This window comes from Lepisosteus oculatus, unplaced genomic scaffold, assembly GCF_040954835.1.
Source record: "Lepisosteus oculatus isolate fLepOcu1 unplaced genomic scaffold, fLepOcu1.hap2 HAP2_SCAFFOLD_103, whole genome shotgun sequence".
Classification (NCBI taxonomy): domain Eukaryota; kingdom Metazoa; phylum Chordata; class Actinopteri; order Semionotiformes; family Lepisosteidae; genus Lepisosteus; species Lepisosteus oculatus.
Window position 1 is genome coordinate 322,257 of NW_027167655.1, and position 22,240 is coordinate 344,496.

Below are 22,240 nucleotides of genomic sequence, written 5' to 3' on the forward strand. Positions count from 1 at the left end.
AACCACCACTGCCCCTCTCAAGTTTGTTAAAGACCACATGGATGTTCCACAGCAACTCCTGGAACAATGTTCTGTGGACAGATGTGACAAAAGTTGAACTTGTTGGTAAATGTGCACAGCGTTATGTTTGGAGATAACAAAACACTGCATACCAACTCCAAAACCTCATCCCACCTGGGAAGCATAGCGGAGGCTGTACGGCTTGCAATCATCGAGGGACCGATGAATTCCAAGATGTATCAGGAAATTCTACAGCAGAATGTCAGGGTGTCTGCCTGTGATCTAAAACTCTAAAGACGCTGGGTCATGCAGCATGACAAAAACAAAGGAGTACATCAACAACAGAGTGGCTGAAACAATAGAAATTCCGTATTTTGGGATGGCCAAGTAAGAGTCCTGACCCCAATCCCATTGAAGTGCTGTGGCGTGATCTGAAGCAGGCCGTTCAGTGCAAGACATCCCAAAAATATACATGAACTGAAACAGTTTTTCATAGAGGAATAGGCCAAAATACCTCCTAACCGCTGCTCAGGTCTGACCAGCCGCTACAGAAAGTGGGGGTTGAGGTTTTTGTCATAAAGGAGGTTCCACTAGCTCCTTAATATAAGGGTTCATGTACTTTTTCCATCAATGACCTTGATTGTTTAAACCATTTGGTCAATAAAGAAACAGCAATGTCAAATGTTGGGCGTGTGTTGTTTGTTAAATCAGACTCTCTTTATTAATTATTATGACTTAGATAAAGATAAGATCACATGTTAGGAGCCATTCATGCAGAAATCCACATCATTCCAAAGGGCTGTTTACAAAAGTTTTTCTCCCAACTGTATGTGAGAGAAAAGCAGAGACGCTCACTGAGTAAGGTGGGGTTGCAGCTTCACAAATCACAAGGACATTTGTACACTCAAAAAGGGACAGGAGCACCCCAGATGGGACTCGAACCCACAATCCCTGGCTTAGGAGGCCAGTGCCTTATCCATTAGGCCACTGGGGCACATTGGGTTGGGTCGATCACGCTGATGAAGAGCCAGTTTTTTTTTTCCTTTGCTTTTTCAAAGGGATCCCCAAAATTAGGAAAGTTAGGCAGCAGAAGGTTTACTGTGACCTGAGAAGGACCGGCATCCAATCACGGTGGTACACACACACACGCTCTCACTCATCTGAGCTACACGGCTACCAAGATGATCTCAGGTGCGCCGAGCTGGTACGGAACATATTGAACTGATTGACGGCGAATTGTCTCTCAGACAGGCTTTTCACCTCTGAGCTCCCTGACTGACAGTAATCAGCTAGGTAGTGAAACAGTCAGCTGCTTCTAAGCCTTAAACAGCTGCATCTCGGCGCTTCCACAGAGAGATGATTTGAAAGCCAAACATCGCCCATTGGGAACACCTTACTATCACTAGTTTAAGAGACTCTTAAGGTCTTGCAGAGGTGCCTGTCTAATAGCATGCGCTTTGCAAGCTATAGGTGTTTAGGCTGAGGCAGAATGCCTGTTAACAAAATGTTTTTCTAAAGGGGCTGTAGTGGAAATCTAATGAGTTAATTGATTCTTAAAAATGTAGAGAGCTTTACAAAAAAATATATTGGTGCTTTTAGATAATATTTCAAGGATATAACTGCTATGCTACAGTACGTGCAGAATTTTAGAAAACAGTTCGTCAACAAAGTACACTGTTTAGGTTAGTTTAGAAGACAATGTACCAAAACAATATATGCTGTCTGGGTCATTAGAATTAGCTGAAAGTAACTGATAAACTTTGAATAACAAATCTAGTGTTTTTCTCTCGCTCTATGATGTAATTTGTTTTCTTTTAGAGAAAGGGGAAGTTTTAGAAAGGACCAAGTGCTGAACTTTTTTACAGCGCAACGTCTTATAAAAACCCTGTACTGCTTGTAACAAATTGAGTCTCTGATGCACTTTGCGAAGTGGCAGCAGGGCTCCCAATATTGCAATATTGAAATAAAGACCTTACTCAGGTGAGAACTCTCTCTTGTGGCTTCCTTGATAGTTAAATTTCCATGACAATTTGGGGGCTCGTCCGGGATCACAAACCTGAACGCGAACGGCTGCTGAAACTCCATCCGGACCCGGACAATTTTAGCAAATTGGACGAACCTCGGAGGATAAACTGTTTATCCTTCCAGAGACGCGTCTGGAGAATTGGCAGCTGTCTGACGTCAGTAAGTGATCCTTAAAAATTAATAGTTTGAGAAGCGAGCCACAGGGGTGTTCTCACGCGGGTTTGATGAGTCTGGGACTCATATAAAGAACTTATCTTAACACAGACGTGTGGTTTTTGCTCTGCGGAGTAGTTAATGTGATAAGGTTCTAAGTAAGGCACCGATCGGTAAAAATGGGAAATTAAAATTCAGAGACGAAAATGGGACCGAGCAGTCCAGCAAAAGTACATGTACGACAAATTCGGAGAAACAATTATAGCCTGGGTTAGGGAAAAAAATTATGTTCATGAACTGTAAAGCTAGGGTAATAGGTGTAAGGGAACTTGCACATAATTTATATATGATAATTAGGGGCCCATAACTATGAAGGATCTTTGTAAGTGAATCAGAATGGACAGAGGAAAGTTGAATTAGGAAAAAGAAGTTTCCTGAAGAAGGGGAAACTTAGAAGAGAAGGAGAAGAAATGAAAGAAAATGAATTGGAAAACTTATTTAATGGAAAGAGGAATCACAGAAATAATGGGAAGCTTAAAAAAAGACTAGTCTTGAAACTAAAGAACAGCAAACTGCAGCTAAAGTCATGGCCATGCGTACTAAAAAGAAAAAGTCTCCACCGAAATTAGAAAGCGGTCCGGAGCCACTTGTTTGTGAAATACCAATGTGCACTTTTTCAGGTCCAGAAAGAACTCCACCATATGTACAGTACATTGACATTGGTCTCCTAGTGAATTATTTGCATTAGTTAAGTCTTTTCCTTAATTGCCTGATGATCGTAAAGAATTTAGAAGAAAGGCAAGCGCCTTGTTCTTGATTGTCTTAAGCCTAATTACAGTGACATAACCTTGTTGCTAGATCATATTGTTCCTAAAGGTTTTCAACATCCTCTAAAAAGGAGGAGGCAGATTGGCGGATACGTGACCCAAATGATGAAGAAGTATCCATCTAAATTAAACCACACGGACATGGGGAGGAAAAGTTAGGCGGCCGCTTCTAAAAAGAGGTAAGGACTCCTCTTTTCTAAAAAGTCCCTTGTCCTCTCCATGTTGCTGTGGTGGGTTCAGGGTTTTCCTGAAGCTGAAGCGAGTACAACAGAAAAATGAGTTAATGGTGTATGTGTTTTAGATGCCTGTTTTGTGAAGGTGGGGTAGAAAAGGAGGGATTGCTGAAGGAATAGCATCTCGCCCTGCCCGTGCGAAAAAATCCAGGTGTTGCATCCTGGTACACGACTGCAGTACGGCTGAAGGTAGCAACTAGAACTGTACTCGAGGAAGAGCCGAAAATGGTAACTCGATTCAACTGTGTGTTTAAAGCCAGGATTTGGAACCTGGTCCGTGTTCCCGAATTGTGATAGTTCGTCAGTTTGTCTCGACTGGGGGATTCCGCGGGGCGCGTGGGAGACGTGAAAATGGTTTGGTGTGAAGGAAAAAAAAGTTTGATTAATCCAAAGTGAAACTTAAAAGAAATATTGACTGTCAGACGGAATTTAGGCTGAACAGGAATGTAGAAAAGTGTATGAACCTTTGGATAAAAATATTTAGAGGAATATTTGAGAATTCAACAGAATATCATAGATGAGACGCAAAAATCCCTGATGGAAAAGCTAAAAGCAATGGCTGAACGAAACGAAGTTGTATATGTAGAAAAAGAGAAAGCAAAAGAAGAAATAGAACGCCTTAAGAGAGAATCTGGGAGAAGGGTGGGAATTAGTGTGGAGATTTTTGAAAGAGCATTACCCACCGAAAACTGATTAGAGAAAATTAACAGCATGTCAGCAGAAGGAAGTGAGGATGTTTTCAGATTTTACAGAAAGGTTTATAGCTTTATGGATAGTATACTCGGGGTTAGCCGATGAAAAGGAAGTGAATGAAGATACTTCCACAGTAATAAAACAAATTTACTTGAGTGGGTTAAAACCTGATGTTGCCAAGAATGTGCAACTATGCTTTCCTGATATTACGAACAGAGACAGATGTGATTTAATAACTCGCGAAGCATGCATGCAGAACTGCGAGCGCTGCAAATGGGTGGTAAAAAGACTCCCAAGGAGGAGAAAAGGGAGCCGCCAGTTTGTCGAAATTATTGTGCGACTTTAATGTTATACCGAGATATAAAACCTCAAAGACAGAACTACTAATAAGCTGGTGTGCAGTTACTAAAAAAAAAAATGTGTTTTTTGGAGAAATTGTAAGAAAGAGGCTTGATTTCACAATTAAAGAACTTGTCAGAAGCTGAAACGAGAGCCGTGTGTGAACTAACAGTTTTAATCTAGTAAGCCCCTCTGTAGCCTTCCTAAATTTATCTCAGGATTTAAATAAAAGTGAAATAATCTTACAGTGTGCAGTAACTGTGGGGCACAGGAGCACAGCTGTCCTGTTTTTAGACTAAAACAGCATAAAGATGTGATATAACGTTTTCTAACGGATAACAGGAGGCTACAGGAGAAGGAGTGTAAGGGTTGTGTTTAAAGCAAATATAAGCTGTCACAGTCTGCTTGGGTAAAGATGTACAGTTTCAACTACTGATGTGGGTGGGGGACACCCCAGACCTATTTTAGGCCCAGACTGCAGCATTTTATAAGGAATAACTGCATGAAATAGCATTTATGTAAACTAACTCAATAGAGTTATGTGATATTGTGATTGTTTTACCTAATGAGGGAATCCATAAGGCCGGACTACTCCAAGTATTGGATCTTGAGAGGAAAAAAAGGAGTATAAAACCAACTACATGATAAAGCCAGGGTGAATGCCTTCTCAGAACGAGCTTGTCTAGTGACGTACTGGTTTAAGGGGGGTAGTGCAGTCTAAAGACAAAATTGCCTTGACCCCTGCAGCAGAAACCGTTTTTGATGTTTTGAAACAAGCTTTCTTGCAGGCACTGGCTCTGGACTGGATTCCCTCAGACGGATCATCTGTATGTAATCTGTATGTAAGTGAAAGAAATGGGTCGTGAGCTGTTGTGCTGGTGCAGGAGCATGGAGATAGGCATCGTCTGGTGGGTGGCCCGGTGGCCAAGGGGCCGTGTTTATGTGTTGTGCAGGCTACCTGCCTGGCTGTATAAACTGTGAATAATCTGGTGTAGAACTAGCAGACCGAATGAAAAGATTTAATTGAAACTTGTAAATATGCTAAATGGAAAATTGTAGCAATTTATATAGACTGTATATATACATTTGGTGTATGCCACAAGTTTGGATGGCAGTGAAGGAATAGGGATTTCCCCAACATGGCAGGGACTCCAGTTAAGAATGCTGGGTTTGTCTCTGAACTGTTAGAAGCTTTGCAGCTGCTGACTGAAGTAGCTGTGGTAAAGTGTAAATCACATAATAAAGAAATGTTTCCAGTAACTCGAGGGAACAACTTTGCAGATGTAGCTGTCAGGTGAGCAGTACTCGTAGAACAGGAGTCTGAGACCCCTGTGAGACCTCTGTTGGTGAAAAGGGGACAGCTACAGGATATTCAGGCTGAGGCCTCTAAAGCAGAGAAAAGGACATGGTTAGAAAAGAGTGTGGTGCTGCCAGCACACTGGACGCTCTGCATGCCCTCACAGCCTAATGCCCTTTATAGCTCGACAAATGCACTCTGTCGGACACCTGGGTGGGGACCGTGTTTGAAGCAGTACCCACTTATGTGGTATCTCAATGTGATGCTTATCAAAGGAACTCAACTACAGTTCAGGTGCAGGTGCTACAGCTCAAAAGGCCTGCTCCTGAGAAACCTTTCACGCAGTAGCAAATGTTTACAATTTACAATTGTAAAGGGAAACCTTGGCTCTTATCATCTGTTTTCCCAGTGGGTTGCTGTCACTGCCTCTGTGTCTACCAAACACTTGATGATGGAGATAAGCCCTCAGTGGGCACTGACCTACCGCTTGTATTATGATCAAGGGACAGGCTGTGGCTGGATTATTCGGGGTGAGATGGACTGAGATCACCCTCAGTCTGCTGGAACAGTGGAATGAAGGAACAGAACTCTAAAAGATCGACTAGACATCAGAATGAAGGAACGCCATGGAATGCGGGCTGGATCAAACAGAACTGTGTAATAGAGCCTGTTTGATATCATCACAAGCCAATCAACAAAACTTCCTGGAGGGATGAATTTGGCTAATGGATTGTTAAATTTGCTAATTCTCTATTGTAATATTGTAGGTTGTTAATTGAAGTGGTGCATGGGGCTGGTGAACAGGTGCTGGACACTTGGAGACCTCCAGTAGAGGGAAGACACGACCTGATACCTGGCGAGTGGGTATGGTGAGGAAGATATACCCTGCCAGATGTTGCAACCCTGCTGGGAAGGACCATATCAAGTGCAACTGACTACCGACTCTGCCATCTGAGTGACAGGACGAGATCGCTGGATCTACGCATTGCGCCGACACCGAACCACTGCACCAGAGACTGAGTGAACATTAATTATTATATTGTAACTGTTTCTGTGTTTGTTGAGCTTCCTGAGGGGGGGCGACAGTGTACCTGTTAAGTGTAATGAGTTTTACTTTGATAAAATGGGGATATGGAATCAATACTTTATCAGTCAGCCACAAATAATAATCAGAGCTCATGTTGGGATTGTATTGCTATAGAAGATGCTCATGGGAGTAATCCCCTTTGATAGAGGTGATTATTTAGGTTTATTGGCATGGGTAAATAGCCCTTCTTTTAGTCTGAGTGTAACTCAGATATATTAAAATGGAAATAACTGTATGCTCCTCGCTATAATCACAGTTTTAGGCCATTCTCTATTAGGGTGATAGACAGCTGTTTAGGTGAGCAAAGACTAAACAGTACTTGTATTCTAGACAATTATTAGCAAATGAATGACTTAGCAAAGCACATCTATGATGAAGAAAAATATATATCATAATTATAATCCAGATAATTGGGGCATTGGTGCATGGCTACAGTCTGTGCTAGGAACCTGGAGAGGGTCTCTGGTTCAATACATATTTGTGTGTCTGGTATTATTCGTTATGATCATACTGTTAATAACCTGCTTGAAAAACATGTGGACTAAAGCTGCTGCTTCTGTGCTAATTGTACGCCCTGAAGGGATCATGAAGGTCAAAAAATGATTTCATGGGAAAGGTTCTCTTATCTAGTGGCAGAACCTGATGGGTAGAACAATATAGTTTTAAGGGGGGTTACCCTTGGGAGTGATTCCCCTAGATGCACATTATTATTATGGTTTGTTTGTTCTTAATAAGATGTTTTGCAGGAACTGACCAAAGAGAAATTTTACAACTTCAGCTAGAATTGTTCTGCAAAACGGCACAGCTGAGGCAGTGGAACAATGTGTAGATTTTTCTAAGAGTTATTACCCAGCTGTTGACCAATCTTGTAAAAAAAACCCTAAGAAAAATGCTGGGCTCCAGCCCACAGGGATTTACCTGTGCTGTAAGAACTAATGCGTGAATAAGGAGACTGGATTCTGGTGAAAGACAGGAAAAAGAAATGGTGTTCACTCAGGTGGAGGGGGCCGTGCCAGGTGCCCTGAATTCATGCTTCCCACTGTAAAAAGGTCACAAACGAACTGAGCAAAGAGCAGGAGTGATGTCTCCACAGGGATAGATGGGGATCACCTGCTTGGGACTGATGTGCACAGCCTTTTTCCTTTTTATGTGGAAGCCTGTCACCACCCAGAAAGAGGAAGAATCTAAACGTGAAGCCTCTTTGTATACAAACTGGCTGAATGAAACTGATAATGAGGGGGATATGAGTAATTTGTGGTACAAATTTATAAATTATACTGTAAAGTTAAAGAAATTTAATGCATCTTGTTATGTATGTGCTTTAATGCCTCATTCTACAGCCTCACCCATGCAACTTTTCCCCCGACCAGTTGATAGTCACATTTCTGAATGCATAAGTCTAGTGGCAGGATTTCCAAAGCCAGATCCAAGATCTTTTCCCACCTTCACCATAACGTATTTGACCTACTCAAAGGGGCATCCATATGCAGCCGGCCTGAAGATAAATAAGTCTACTACAGTAGCATTAGGCTTTGTTTCTCCCAGTGATCCAGCAGTGCATTTTGCTATTCACTTCAATGTTACCAGTAAAAAAGCAGAATGTCCTCCTTTGTGGGATTACCTAAAGAATCACATTACCTGGACTGATTCTCCTGTTAAAATAGCAGTTTACCTGCCTTCTAAGGTTAATCACTCTTATTGCTATGAGAATAAAGGTCGTGGCCCCTCAGTAGGAAGAACAGGAGGCTGTAGCGCCACGGTTACTAACCATACTTTATCTAATGGAACTATGGTTTTGATGGATTGGTATTGGCAATGTGCTACAAAAGTTTATGATAGCCTTCCTCCCCAGTGGAGAGGAGTGTGTGCTCTAGTCACGCTACACCACTCCATTCTCATTGTCCCAGTAAACTCTTACTTGTTAAATTCAATGAAGCCCCTTCAGAGGGAGTCAAGGGTTAAACGCGCTCTCAGTTGGGCTGACAGATATGGTCCAGATATTTCTAAAGTACCAGAAGACCATAGACTATTTACTGCAGCTGAAATGATTTTTTCCTCAGGACTGAGTATTCAGGCAGTAGATAATGCCCGCTGGTTACAAATTACTCGCTATGAAATGTACTCGTTTATTAACATCACGTTAGAAGGCTTAGACGCTATCAAACAAGAATTAAGGGGAGTTAGATTAATGGCACTTCAGAACAGGTTCGTGCTGGATCTACAAAATGCAGCATCTGGAGGAGTCTGTGCTTTAATAGGAGACTCCTGTTGCACATTTATTCCAGCAAATGAAAATGATTACGGAAATCTTACGCTTGCTATTCAACATTTGAAAGAACTGAGAGACAAGGTGGACAAAGAAAGAGGCATTAAAGATACACCTGCTTTTCTCTCTTGGTTAGAATCACTGTTTGGGCCGGGGGGAATGTGTTTTTTCAAGTTACTAACACCAATTATAGTAGCTGTGATACTTGTCTTCCTGTTTTTGTGTTGCTGTTCGACTTGTATTATTCCAATGCTTCGCAATATGATAATGAATATGTTTGCGCATCAGTATGTTCTGATAAAAACGGAAGAATCTGAAGTATGGGAGCCTCCTGGGAGTCCATATGAAGAATCTAACTTTTAATCATTTTCAAGAATAAAAAGGAGGGAATTGTAGTGGAAATCTAATGAGTTAATTGATTCTTAAAAATGTAGAGAGCTTTGCAAAAAAATATATTGGTGCTTTTAGATAATATTTCAAGGATATAACTGCTATGCTACAGTACGTGCAGAATTTTAGAAAACAGTTCGTCAACAAAGTACACTGTTTAGGTTAGTTTAGAAGACAATGTACCAAAACAATATATGCTGTCTGGGTCATTAGAATTAGCTGAAAGTAACTGATAAACTTTCAATAACAAATCTAGTGTTTTTCTCTCGCTCTATGAGGTAATTTGTTTTCTTTTAGAGAAAGGGGAAGTTTTAGAAGGGACCAAGTGCTGAACTTTTTTTACAGCGCAACGTCTTATAAAAGCCCTGTACTGCTTGTAACTAATTGAGTCTCTGATGCACTTTGCGAAGTGGCAGCAGGGCTCCCAATATTGCAATATTGAAATAAAGACCTTACTCAGGTGAGAACTCTCTCTTGTGGCTTCCTTGATAGTTAAATTTCCACGACAACCCCCTTCCTTGAAATGGACTCCGTGAATGCTTTTACTGCTGCCACCCTGATGAAGGCTCATTCAGAGGATGGCTGGCAGGAAATTGGTAAGAAGAAAAAGAAAAAGAAGAAGGTAACAGGTGAGACCGAAGAGAAATGTGTTTTGTAAAGACTGGTTCCACTTTCTTATGTAATATGGATCTAAACATAAGGCGTGCTGGTCTATGGAGAGAGAGCACGGTCCATCAGCGCTCCCCAATAAAGGCACTGGAAGCAGCTGAATCGCATTGGCGAAGCTCAGCGCTGGGCCGCTGGGCACATCTGACCACAGTTTCCGTAGTGTAGTGGTTATCACGTTCGCCTCACACGCCAAAGGTCCCCGGATCGAAACCGGGCGGAAACAGACCAGACTTCTTCTGTCGCCACGCACAAAAGGGGATTTGGGATTCGCCTAGCGCTGTGATCGAACAGACCCACTCACCTCTTAGTGTGGCGGGATCTGCACAGTGCATGTCGCAGCGCATCCTGCTTTCACTTCAATGCGCGTCCTGATGTACCCCGGTCTCCCGCGTGACAGGTGGGGACAGGTGACAGGTCCACGTGACAGGTCCTATACTAACGAGGAAGACATCTCTCTCTCCGACCCCCGGCATCGTGTCCCGACCCAACGTGCTGGAAGCCGACTCGTGCTGTGATTCCTTTACGGAGCAGAAATGACAACCGAGGAGCCGAGAGATCATTTCAGCATTTCGCGTCTGAACGGAAAACACAAACGACCAACTCGGAATGATTTGCCTTTGACGCTTATCAAAGCGTTCTTTGTGCATCGAACAGACCCACTCACCTCTTAGTGTGGCGGGATCTGCACAGTGCATGTCGCAGCGCTCCCTGCTTTCACTTCAATATGCTTCCTGATGTCGAGTCGTGTGCCGTGCGGAGGCTCTGAAAGCGAGAGCAATGAAAAGGTGCACGACGCTGTGTTAGAAAACAGAGAAGTGAAAGGCAGTCCTTTCTCTAAGGAGGTAAAAGAAAAGCTACTCCCCGTCGGGGAATCGAACCCCGGTCTCCCGCGTGACAGGCGGGGATACTTGCCACTATACTAACGAGGAAGACATCACACGCTCCGACCCCCGGCATCGTGTCCCGACCCAGCGTGCTGGAAGGCGACGCGTGCTGTGATTCCTTTACGGAGCAGAAATGACAACCGAGGAGCCGAGAGATCATTTCAGCATTTCGCGTCTGAACGGAAAACACAAACGACCAACTCGGAATGACTTGCTTTGGACGCTTTTCAAAGCGTTCTTTGTGCACGACAACTGCGCCGCCTAGCAGATACAAATGGGTTGTACAACTTTGAAGTAGCAAATGGAAGAGGGCTAAGCCTCCTCTCTCTTAGCCCAGGTTCGATCTGTCTCCCAGAATCACCAGGGCGCACGCACACACACACACCCGTGCCGTTGAAGTACTCTGCTTCATTTCTAAGGGCAACTCAACATTCACTCCTACCCCGAGTGCAGAAAAGACAGCGTCTGCAGCAACAGCAGCTCAGGTCTCTGCACAGGAGCTAAGCTGCCCCCATCTCCTCTGCTCTGCGGCTCCTACGGAGTGGAGTCCTGCCTGGAGCCGTGTTTGCAGGCGGCGGCTCCCCGCACCCTGTCTGTGCGTCGTGTCCAAGAGCTCCTGGGAGGAAGAGAGAGCCCTCCGACTCGGGGGCTTTTCCACGGTCTGTGTGAGGAGGGGCGGGTGTGTCCAGCAGCTTATCAAGCGGAAGCCTGGGGCGGCGGAGAGCTGTGATCGTGCAGACCTTGAGGTGTCACCTCTTTGTCTGCTTTCCCGCCCTCCCTCCACCCAAGCTCTGCTCCAAAGTAGCCCGGCAACCCCTCACACCTGCACGTGTCACAACCTAAGGTGTGGTCATGAGACACCCATGGGGTGTTGTTCTGTTCTTGCTAATTGTTTCCTGCCCGTCGCAGGCAGGAGTCCATGCGAGGAAGAAGCGCTGGACAGAGCTCAGAGGGCGCACCTGGGTGGCTTTCCTTCTGAGTGACGTTCCTGCAACACTCTCCCGCTACTCTTGGTGCGCTCATGCCGCAACACAGGAAGGCTGGAGCAGGTGGCTGTGGGCTCTGTGCACCGCCGAAATAGCTCAGCTGGGAGAGCGTTAGACTGAAGATCTAAAGATCCCGGGTTTCGGTGTTTTGTTTCATCGCGCCCTTTGTTCCTCTCTCCAGCGCCCCCTGCCTAAAGTGACGCGTCCCTTTCTCAGCCCGAAACGCAAGCGAGACACCAGCAGCAGTCCCTGCAGGTTTCCGTGGTGTAGCGGCTATCACGTTCGCCTAACACGCGAAAGGTCCCCGGTTCGAGACCGGGCGGAAACAGCCTCGTTTTGCACGCTCCTGTACTTCACAGAGGTATTGAGCGACCGGTCATTTGTTCCCAATGTATTTCCGGTGCCTTCATGCACTCTTGTACCAAACGCACGTTCCTTCTGTATGCGGAGCCGATCATTTGCAATTGGGCTGTGCCGACAGATCAGGACGAGCTCTGTCGGCTCAAAAGCAGCGCAGGACCTGCAACAACAACAGAAAGATTAGCATCCAGCGGGGGCTTCTTAGTGAGCCCAAGATCTCATCAAGAATCGGCTCCAGCAACAGGGCTGGGCGCATTGTTCCATTCTCCGACCACTCTCGGTGTAAACAAGTCCCTCCTGGTCTCTGCTTGAATTGCACTTTCCTGCGTTTGCTTTGGTGTAACTGGCTTCCCCTGCATGGGTGAATGTGAAGAAGATCCTTAGTAAGTCATTGAAGAAACCCGAGAAGAGGTCGGAGTGGTCTCTGTCGTTCATCAACGATCCAGTCAGGCAGTACTCCTCTGTAAAGCGCCGTTCGTTCACATCAATTGGCTTTTTTTTGCCTTCATTCGTGCAAGTAGTAAAAGCAGACACCCCTATTCTGCCTTGACCCGGATTCGAACCGGGGTTGTTGCGGCCACAACACAAAGTACTGACCACTATACGATCACGGCGAGTTACCGATACACACGTGGCAGGGCGGAAAAGGCTGTGCTCTCTTCGTGTGACATAATTCGGGAAAGTCCTGACGTTGCATTTCAACTGAGCCCCAGTATACATCGACCCTTCGACACTCTGAGTGACAACTCTCTTGCGTGTTTTCTCATATTTCTGTAGTTTGCTTGCATGATGCCCGGAACAGAAGGGTTGTGCACTCCCATATGGTCTAGCGGTTAGGATTCCTGGTTTTCACCCAGGCGGCCCGGGTTCGACTCCCGGTATGGGAACGTGTAAATTTTGCCTCCTGCTTTCCAAAAGATCAGCACTGTGTACGAAGGAGCCGCATTAAAACTACTCAACGTGCAAAACGTGCGAGAAGAGGGGGCGCTTGTTTCCAGCCGAAACTTCTCTCGTGTGAGACGAGCTGACCATCGCTGCAGGAGGTGGGAGGGTCACTCTGGTAGACAGGGCTGACCTTCGGCAATAGGATTTATACTCTCCAAGATGATATTTGCACTTTCTGGAGAGGCGATTTTCTCCACTTCAGTAGCCCGATTTCGTCGATTGCGTGGAGAGGGCTGTAGAATGTGGCGCCATCTTTCCTGCTCCGTCCATGACAGGCGTGCTGGTCTCTGGAGAGACAGCACGGTCCATCAGCGCACCCCAATAAAGGCACTGGAAGCAGCTGAATCGCATTGGCGAAGCTCAGCGCTGGGCCGCTGGGCACATCTGACCACAGTTTCCGTAGTGTAGTGGTTATCACGTTCGCCTCACACGCGAAAGGTCCCCGGATCGAAACCGGGCGGAAACAGACCAGACTTCTTCTGTCGCCACGCACAAAAGGGGATTGGGGATTCGCCTAGTGCTGTGATCGAACAGACCCACTCACCTCTTAGTGTGGCGGGATCTGCACAGTGCATGTCGCAGCGCATCCTGCTTTCACTTCAATGCGCGTCCTGATATACCCCGGTCTCCCGCGTGACAGGTGGGGACAGGTGACAGGTCCTGTACTAACGAGGAAGACATCGCTCTCCGACCCCCGGCATTGTGTCCCGACCCACCGTGCTGGAAGCCGACTCGTGCTGTGATTACTTTACGGAGCAGAAATGACAACCGAGGAGCCGAGAGATCATTTCAGCATTTCGCGTCTGAACGGAAAACACAAACGACCAACTCGGAATGACTTGCCTTTGACGCTTATATACCTCTTAGTGTGGCGGGATCTGCACAGTGCATGTCGCAGCGCTCCCTGCTTTCACTTCAATGTGCTTCCTGATGTCGAGTCGTGTGCCGTGCGGAGGCTCTGAAAGCGAGAGCAATGAAAAGGTGCACGACACTGTGAAATAAACATTAATAAACGCATATATAACGTCGAAAACACATCTAACACTAGGAGTATACAGCACTCTGCACAGTGTACGAAGTAAATTATTTTCGCAGTAATTAATTATATTTACTATATTTATTATACACGTGTAAATTAATTACTGCGAAAATAATTTACTTCGTACACTGTGCAGAGTGCCGTATACTCCTAGTGTTAGATGTGTTTTCGACGTTATATATGCATTTATTAATGTCGTCGATTTTACGGTTGCAATTCGACGTTGATTATACGTCGAGGCGACGTATATATACGTATAGCCGTATTTTCGGTGTGAATATACGTATATTCGACGAATCAATGCCCACAGCTTGGCATACAAGGGTTTTGCGGAGGGGTCTTGCCACCTGCCTGAAAAAAAAAACAGTAAAATGTTTGAGTGCCTATAGAGTTTCTATTTTTATTTTCTTGAGAAAAGTTGATACCATTTCCTGGAAACCCCGTCCCCCATCAGTGCGCGGTGCCCGGGGAAAAATCTGTAGGGGGGCGTCTGATATTCTGAGCGGGGGTGATATTTCGGTTGAAACGGAGCTGTACGGTGCAGCTACCCAAATGAAATCTCGCAGCTATGCCATTAATTAGTGCTTTATGATAGAAGATATCGACTAGCAATCTGGTATTTGCGATGAAGTTCAGTTTCACATTTTTCGTCACTCTCACTGGAGAGTATTGCCTGGAGCGAAAAGTACCATAAGCGTTCATTTTTGCAGCTACATGGACGTTCTGAATTGTTAAGAAAAAATGTTGTAAAACCAACAGAAAGCACAGACTGCTATAACTAGTCCTAGTTATATAACGATTTTAAGTATAATGATAAACTACTGCAAGGAATCGGTCCACCTGAGCAAACAGGATCGTAATGTTGACACTCAATAACGACACTGATATGTGCAGCTCCTGGACGGATAGCCCTCCTGCCCATCAAACAGACTGAGTGACTGTTCGTGTCATTTAGTGTTGTCTGACCATTGACAAAGTACAACTATTTTTTAGGGCGCAAATTAAGTTAGGTAAATCTTTTTGCCCAAAACTGAAGGGGCAACATTCCCCCCTCCCCCCGTGATGCCAGGCCTGTCCCCATCCTATTCCATAATGTCATTATATATAATACCATACAACAGTGACCGATCCTTACTAACTACATGCGTTAAAATTGCACATCAGCTCATAGCAGGGGGCACATAGCCGCGATGTATTATCAATGTTATATTTCAACCATAATATCGACAACATTAATAAACGCATACGTTGAGAAAATATCGAACCCAGCATATTTTCCGGTTATATACCACAATGCATTGCTAGTATTCGTTGGTCACAATTTTGGACACGTTTTTCAAACATAGAAGTATATCCGCAAATATCTCAGCAATCCTCTTTTGACGAGTAAGTATGAACAATAATAATACTATCTGAATACATACAGATCTTTCTTAATATTATTTTGATAAAAATAGTACGTGAATAAGCAAAAAATGGCACATAAAATAGTGTGAATGGGGAAGATGACACAAAATTGTTTTGCCGTTTCTCTATTCTTATTCTATGTTGTACTTTCAAACTTTGGGTACTCTTTAATTAGGACAGACTTTATTGCTCAACTGCTATGATGCAAGCCAAATTTTATACATTTATTTCAGTTTTGAGCTTAGTAAACCGTTCACTTTTTAGATTATACTAAAGAAGATAATCATCATTTATTTGGGAAGTAATATTATACAATTTTCTCCTAGCTGCGGTGCTGAAGTCCCACCCTACATCAACAGAAAAAGAAATAAAGGAGCATGCAATGTGTTACTTGAAGAATGCATATGAAAGACGGGGGGCCAGGAGATCTGGACACTGAAAATAATAGGTTTTTGGTTCTAACTGTTAGGACAATTAGACAGGGTTTGCAAATAGTGGACAAAAATCGTCTTAACTTCCATTGTAATATTTTTTTTCTTGGAAATATAGAAGTTGTACATTTTAAAATGTATATTTGAATCAAAATGTGGTTTTGAGTTAGTGTGTTAATGTAATTAGTTTTGTGTTTGTCATTACTATACTGTATATTGCCATGTTACCAGAATTTGTAGCTGAAGTTTAAGACTAGTTGTGTTTTTTATGATTATTGCCCATATGTTGATTGTTGATTGATTGTATACAATGTATAATTTGAAATACATATGTTTCAGGTGTGAATGTGTATTTTCAGAATACATTTCTAAACCTAATCATTGGCTTGGTTTACTTGTTTCTACGCCTATAAAATCTATCTTTGATGTATAATAGACCTCTACCCATATACGTATAATAGACCTTTAATGTTATCCGTATAACAGACCTCTACCCATATACGTATAATAGACCTCTAAAGTTATACGTATAATAGACCTCTAAAGGTATACGTATAATAGACCTCTAACCATATTCGTATAATAGTCCTCTAAAGTTATCCGTATAATAGACCTCTAAAGTTATCCGGAACTCCAACCATATATGTATAATAGTCCTCTAAATTTATCCGTATAATAGAACTCCAACCATTTATGTATAATGAACGTCTAAACATAGACGTATAATTGACGTATAACTTTAGACGTATATTAGAATTTCATTCTAGACGAATTGTAGACCACATTTAGACGTCTAAGGTATGCGTTTAATAGACGTATATTATACGTCTTTTGCCCACTGGGACTACTGAATGGCGTAGACCTGAAAATAAAACTCACGCGCAACAGAGATGCTTTCTGCTTAATGAACAACATCGGAGAACACAAACTGAGCGTACTCTCTGCATCTTTGTTTGTGAACGCCGAAGCACTCCTGACGGTCGCACCACTAAATACCTAAATACCCCATAGACCGCGTACAGATGAAAGTCTTCAGCCTGCCTGCAGGGAGCCATGTGTGTAACCAAGAAAACCTCTTTCTCGGACAGTTACCCAAAGTGGTAATTTTGGGGTTTGTGGACAAAGCGGCATTCAGCGGCAGTTTTACACAAAACCCCTTCAAATTTAAACACTACAACATTAACTTTCTGGCTCTCTACACGGACGGTGAACAAATCCCGACTAAACCGCTTCAACCGCTTCAACCAGACTTCCAGAATGGACATTGCGTCGGTGAATATTTTAATCTGGTGGAAACATCCGGGAAGCCTCTGAAAGTCTTTTTTTGTGTGTAACAAAGTTGCATTTTCATGTCCGGACGGGGAGACTTTATCATTCCGACATGAAGCCACCCTTAAGTCCTCTGAGGCGTGTCTGTCTGCAAGGCTTGTATTTTGGAAATGTTTTTTTGAAACGGAGAACGACTTTGAAATAGGCTTCCGCCGGCGCCTCGCGATCCAGGTAAGATTGTAGCAAGAACGCAGCGGTGGCGGGGTTTGCTGTAGTCGTGGCCGAGTGCTTAAGGCGATGGACTAGAAATCTATTGGGGTCTCCCCGCGCAGGTTTGAATCCTGCCGACTACGTTGTCCACCTCCTGTCGTTGTGTTCTGGCGCAAGCAAAGAAGCGCACCTCTTTGCTGTTCCTGGTGGTTTTAAAACGCCAAATCGCTTGTACCCGCTGCCTTGGAAATAAATTCTTCAGCGTCTGCAAATGGCATTTTGCAGCTGGAAGCAGATGTCGACGCGTTTTGCACAGAGCACCAAAAAAGCGTCTTTTTTGAAGGTCCAGGCACTGAGCATTGGTGATTTAGTGGTAGAATTCTCGCCTGCCACGCGGGAGGCTCGGGTTCGATTCCCGGCCAATGCAGTAGCTTTTGCAGCGAGCGGCTCCATCACTTGCATCCCCTTGCAACTTGCAACTGAAAACCCACTGAAGCTAAGCAGGTGTGAGCCAGGTCAGTACCCGGATGAGGGTGAGCTACAGGGAAAAACAAAGCTTCCAGCTGGAAGCGGTGTTAATGGTGCCGGCGGGGGGGCATTCACCCTGAGGTCTGTGCGGGTCCCAATTCCCCAGCATAGTGACAGAGAAATAAACATATTTTGGCAACTTTGGTCACCCCCATTTAACTTCTGGGGCAGGAAAAGCACACTTTTCAAAACTTGTTTTTCAGCTCGAAATAAACGTATTTTTTCAAACCTTGGAATCCCAATGTAGCTGCCTGGCTCATTAGAGCCCACTGAGTCAGCCCTTAACCCCACTGTGCAGAAGCTGTCAAAACGGGTTTTTCAGCAGAAATAAACACGTTTGGGCAACTTTGGTCACCCCCATTTAACTTCTGGGGCAGGAAAAGCACACTTTTCAAAACGTGTTTTTCAGCTCGCTGTGACCTCTGTTTTACATCTCATCCAAAAGACAGCGCCCTTTTACAACACAGCGTCTCTGTCACTATCATAAGTGACTGCCATCATAAGAATATGAGTCCAATATTTTAGAATATAGTCGGAATGACTTCTAACCTTACCTGTGGTGTCTTTAATCCCTATTGCTCAATGCATGGTGTACGTACTGCATAGATGTGTCTTGAGAATGAGGAATGGGCCCCTGAGACCGTCATTTACCTGTTTCACAAATGATCGTATTTTACTAGAGATTCTGTTTGGGATTCAGATGTGCATTCGGACAGCAATCCCTTTCAAGAAATGATACGTACTGGATGAGGTCAAAGGTGCTGGAACACTGTATTTAGGATGTGTTTGCAGTGATTGTGTGTCTCCTGCTTCATCGCAGTGATATATAGATGTGCTCCTGTAATTTATTGGTACATGCCCAGGGCAGTAAGCAGTCTGAGGATTTATTTCCAGACGGCATAGAGCAGTGAAGCAGTGAAGTAGTGCAACACACTGGATCATTATATTATTAGAATCTATTCTACTTAAATTATTACATTATACACAATTTGAGTTCATTTTAAAAAGTAAAAGGTAATGAAAGGAATGCATTTTCATAAGAAAGATAATACCGATATGCATGTGATAATCTTCCTTATATCATGTAGTGCGTCAGTTGGACACTTTGTGGGCTTGAAATACAAAGCAAATCATGTTCTATGGTACAAGTTAAATACAAAACGTAAGCTTTTATTTTAATTAGATTTGTTTATAAAGCATAAGCAATCATTTATTACATTAATATATGTGAAAATGACATTTTAGCATCATAATATTACATAAAGGTCTCTAGCTTCAACACAGTGATATATATATATATATGCTCAGTGATTTATTGGTACATGCCCAGGTCAATAATCAGAATGAGGATTTATTTCCAGAAGGGCTACAGGTAGTGTTGTGAAATACTTCAACACACTGGATCGCAGATTTAGACCCCCTGCACTCTTACTCCTTAAAAACCAAAGAAATGAAGATATGTAGCAATCACATTGTAACAGGGGTGACAGTGACTTAATGCTTATACTAGTGGACTTTTGGTACCTTTAGGGTACGGTGTTCCCTGAAGGGCTCTCAAACCCCGCATTTCAGATGCCTAGCTGTATCACTGATGTGTTGCACCTCAGAATCACTTTTAACCTTACCTCTGGTATCTTTAATCCCTATTGCTCAACGCATGGTGAAAGTATTGCATAATTGTGTCTGAAAATGAGCAATGGGCACCTGAGAGACTCATTTGCCTGTTTCACAAATGATCATATTTGACTAGAGATTCTGTTTGGGATTCAGTTGTGCATTCTGACAGCAATCCCTTTCAAAAAACGATACATTCTGGATGAGGTCAAAGGTGCAGGAACACTGTATGTGTTTGCACTTATTCTGTGTCTCTAGCTTCAACACAGTGATATATATATATATATGCTCAGTGATTTTTTGGTACATGCCCAGGGCAATAATCATTATGAGGATTTATTTCCAGATGTGCTAGGGGTAGTGTTGTGAAATACTTCAACACACTGGATCGCAGGTTTAGACCCCCTGCACTCTTACTCCTTAAAAACCTGAAGCGTCTGGCGTCTCGCCGACGTCGAACACCCCCCTCAGGCTGTACTCGTACTCGGCTAACTGCTGTGGAACCCTGTGTGAGAAGCCGTTGGCCACGGTGACGGCTGGCGACCCACGGACGCCCCACTATCGGCCGGCTCCAGCCCCAGCTGGTCCTCTAGAGCCTCCCCACACGGCTCCTCCTCCCGGGCCTGGTAGGGGGCCAGCCGGTCTTGGTGCAGGACCACCACTCTCCCCCGTGTTCGCAACCGGACACGGTAGCAGACCTCGCCCACCACCCAGAGTACCTCAGCGGGCCCCTCCCACGACGGCGCCAGCTTAGGGCTGAGGCATTTGCGGCGGCGCGGGTTGTACACCCAAACCGAGTCCCCGGGCTGGAAGGCAGGCCCCCTGCAGCGCAGGTCGTAGTGCCGCTTCTGCCGGACCCCCGCCTGTGTCAGGTGGGTCCGTGCAAAGCTGTGCACCTGCTGCATCCGCTGCCGCAGGTCCCATTCGTAGTCCGGTCCAGCCAGCGGTGCCGACCCGTCTCCGGGCGACGGGCCGAAGACCAGGTCCACCGGGGTTCACATTTCCCGGCCCAGCATGAGTGAGGCTGGGGTGCACCCGGTGGATTCCTGGACCACGGTCCTATACGCCCAGAGTGCAAGGGGGAGGTGGCGGTCCCAGTCCCGTTGGTGCCGGGACACCAGGGTGGCCAGCTGGGTGGTGAGCGTACGATTAAACCGCGCCACCAACCCGTTGCTCTGGGGATGCAGAGGTGTGGTCCGCGTCTTAGTGATCCCCAGGCACTGGCACACTCTGGCGAAGACCTGGGACTCGAAGTTACGCCCCTAGTCACTATGTAACTCCTCCGGCACCCCCAGCCTGGCAAACATCCCCTCCAGCAGTGCATCGGCCACCGTGGGGGCACTCTGGTCCGGGAGGGCGTAGGCCTCCGGCCACTTCATAAAATAATCCATGGCCACCAAGACGTAGAGGTTCCCGGCCTCGGTGCGCAGAAACGGGCCCAAAACGTCCACCCCCACCCGCTCCATAGGAGCCCCCACCTGGTGTTGTTGGAGGGGGGCCCGAGAGCGCTCGGGGGGACCCTTCTGCGCCACGCACACTGCATACGTTCGGCAGTACCACTCCACGTCCCGGTGGCAAAGACCCCAATAAAAATGGCCTCGGAGGCGCTACAGGGTTTTTTTACCGCCAAAGTGCCCCACGCCCGGCTGGCCATGCACTGCTCGGAGCACCGCCCCGCGGAGCGACCAAGGCACCATCAGCTGCCACCGTACCTCGCCACTGGAGGGTACCCGGCACCCCCGGCGCAGCACCCCGTCCTTTACCTCCAAGGCCTCCCACAGGGCGCAGGGGGCCTTGACGGACTTTGGGTGTGGGGCGAGCTTCTCTCGCGTAGACCGCACTCCGGCTACCACTCCTAGCATGCCCAGCGGTACTACGAGCGCCTAGGGGCGCTTCCTCCTCACCACCAGGCGAGGGCGTTACAATACATAGAATATGCATGTAAAACGAACAGATCTTATCGAGAGGGTTATCAGAATACAAAAGGTATATATTCAGTCAGTTACAAAGTGTTACACATATCAAGAGGACATACATTCAGTATATCATTCATTTAGACCATTTCATAAATGAACCTGGTAATAACTTCTACATTAGATACTGAAAACAAGTACATAACTCTTAGGAATTAAATTGATATCAACTGGTTGGGATAACAATTGAATTCGCGAGCAGTAATGCAGTGAAGTTGAATACTCATCCAATCTCTGGGGATTCAGATCTCCTGCGGGCACAAAGAAACAGTTGCAGGCTTGTTGCTGTCCAATCCGTGCTCTCTGTCTAGGTGCCAGGCTGTGCTGTGCGGGTTGTGACGGTGCGCTGCTGATGCTCACTGACCGGCTAGTTAGTGTTGGCTTTAACTAGCAAAGTTTGTGCACAGGAGAAAAGATGACTGTGGGTCCCAGCAAGTCAAGAAGAAGACCGGTTCGTTCCTGATGAAGAGCTAGTTCTGAATAGTGATTCAACTGTCCACAGTTCCGACCTGTTCACGAGGCCTGCTGCTGGTGCTAACCTCGGGTGGATCCTCTGGTTACTCTCTGGCAACCTCCGCTTTAGACTCTTAGAACAAAGGAAAGTTCTGGCACTCG

At 45.2% G+C, this 22,240-nt stretch overlaps 5 non-coding genes across 5 annotated transcripts; 3 read left to right on the top strand and 2 right to left on the bottom strand.

Annotated features, from left to right (window-relative positions):
* Window positions 1-921: 921 nt before the first annotated feature.
* trnar-ccu (transfer RNA arginine (anticodon CCU)) lies at window positions 922-994 on the bottom strand. Its single transcript has one exon. It is a non-coding gene; the product is annotated as a tRNA-Arg (tRNA).
* Window positions 995-10,836: 9,842 nt separating this feature from the next.
* On the bottom strand, window positions 10,837-10,908 carry trnad-guc (transfer RNA aspartic acid (anticodon GUC)). Its single transcript has one exon. It is a non-coding gene; the product is annotated as a tRNA-Asp (tRNA).
* Window positions 10,909-12,104: 1,196 nt separating this feature from the next.
* trnav-aac (transfer RNA valine (anticodon AAC)) lies at window positions 12,105-12,177 on the top strand. Its single transcript has one exon. It is a non-coding gene; the product is annotated as a tRNA-Val (tRNA).
* Window positions 12,178-13,024: 847 nt separating this feature from the next.
* On the top strand, window positions 13,025-13,096 carry trnae-uuc (transfer RNA glutamic acid (anticodon UUC)). The gene has a single exon. It is a non-coding gene; the product is annotated as a tRNA-Glu (tRNA).
* A 451-nt stretch (window positions 13,097-13,547) lies between these two features.
* On the top strand, window positions 13,548-13,620 carry trnav-cac (transfer RNA valine (anticodon CAC)). Its single transcript has one exon. It is a non-coding gene; the product is annotated as a tRNA-Val (tRNA).
* The last annotated feature ends 8,620 nt before the right edge of the window (window positions 13,621-22,240 follow it).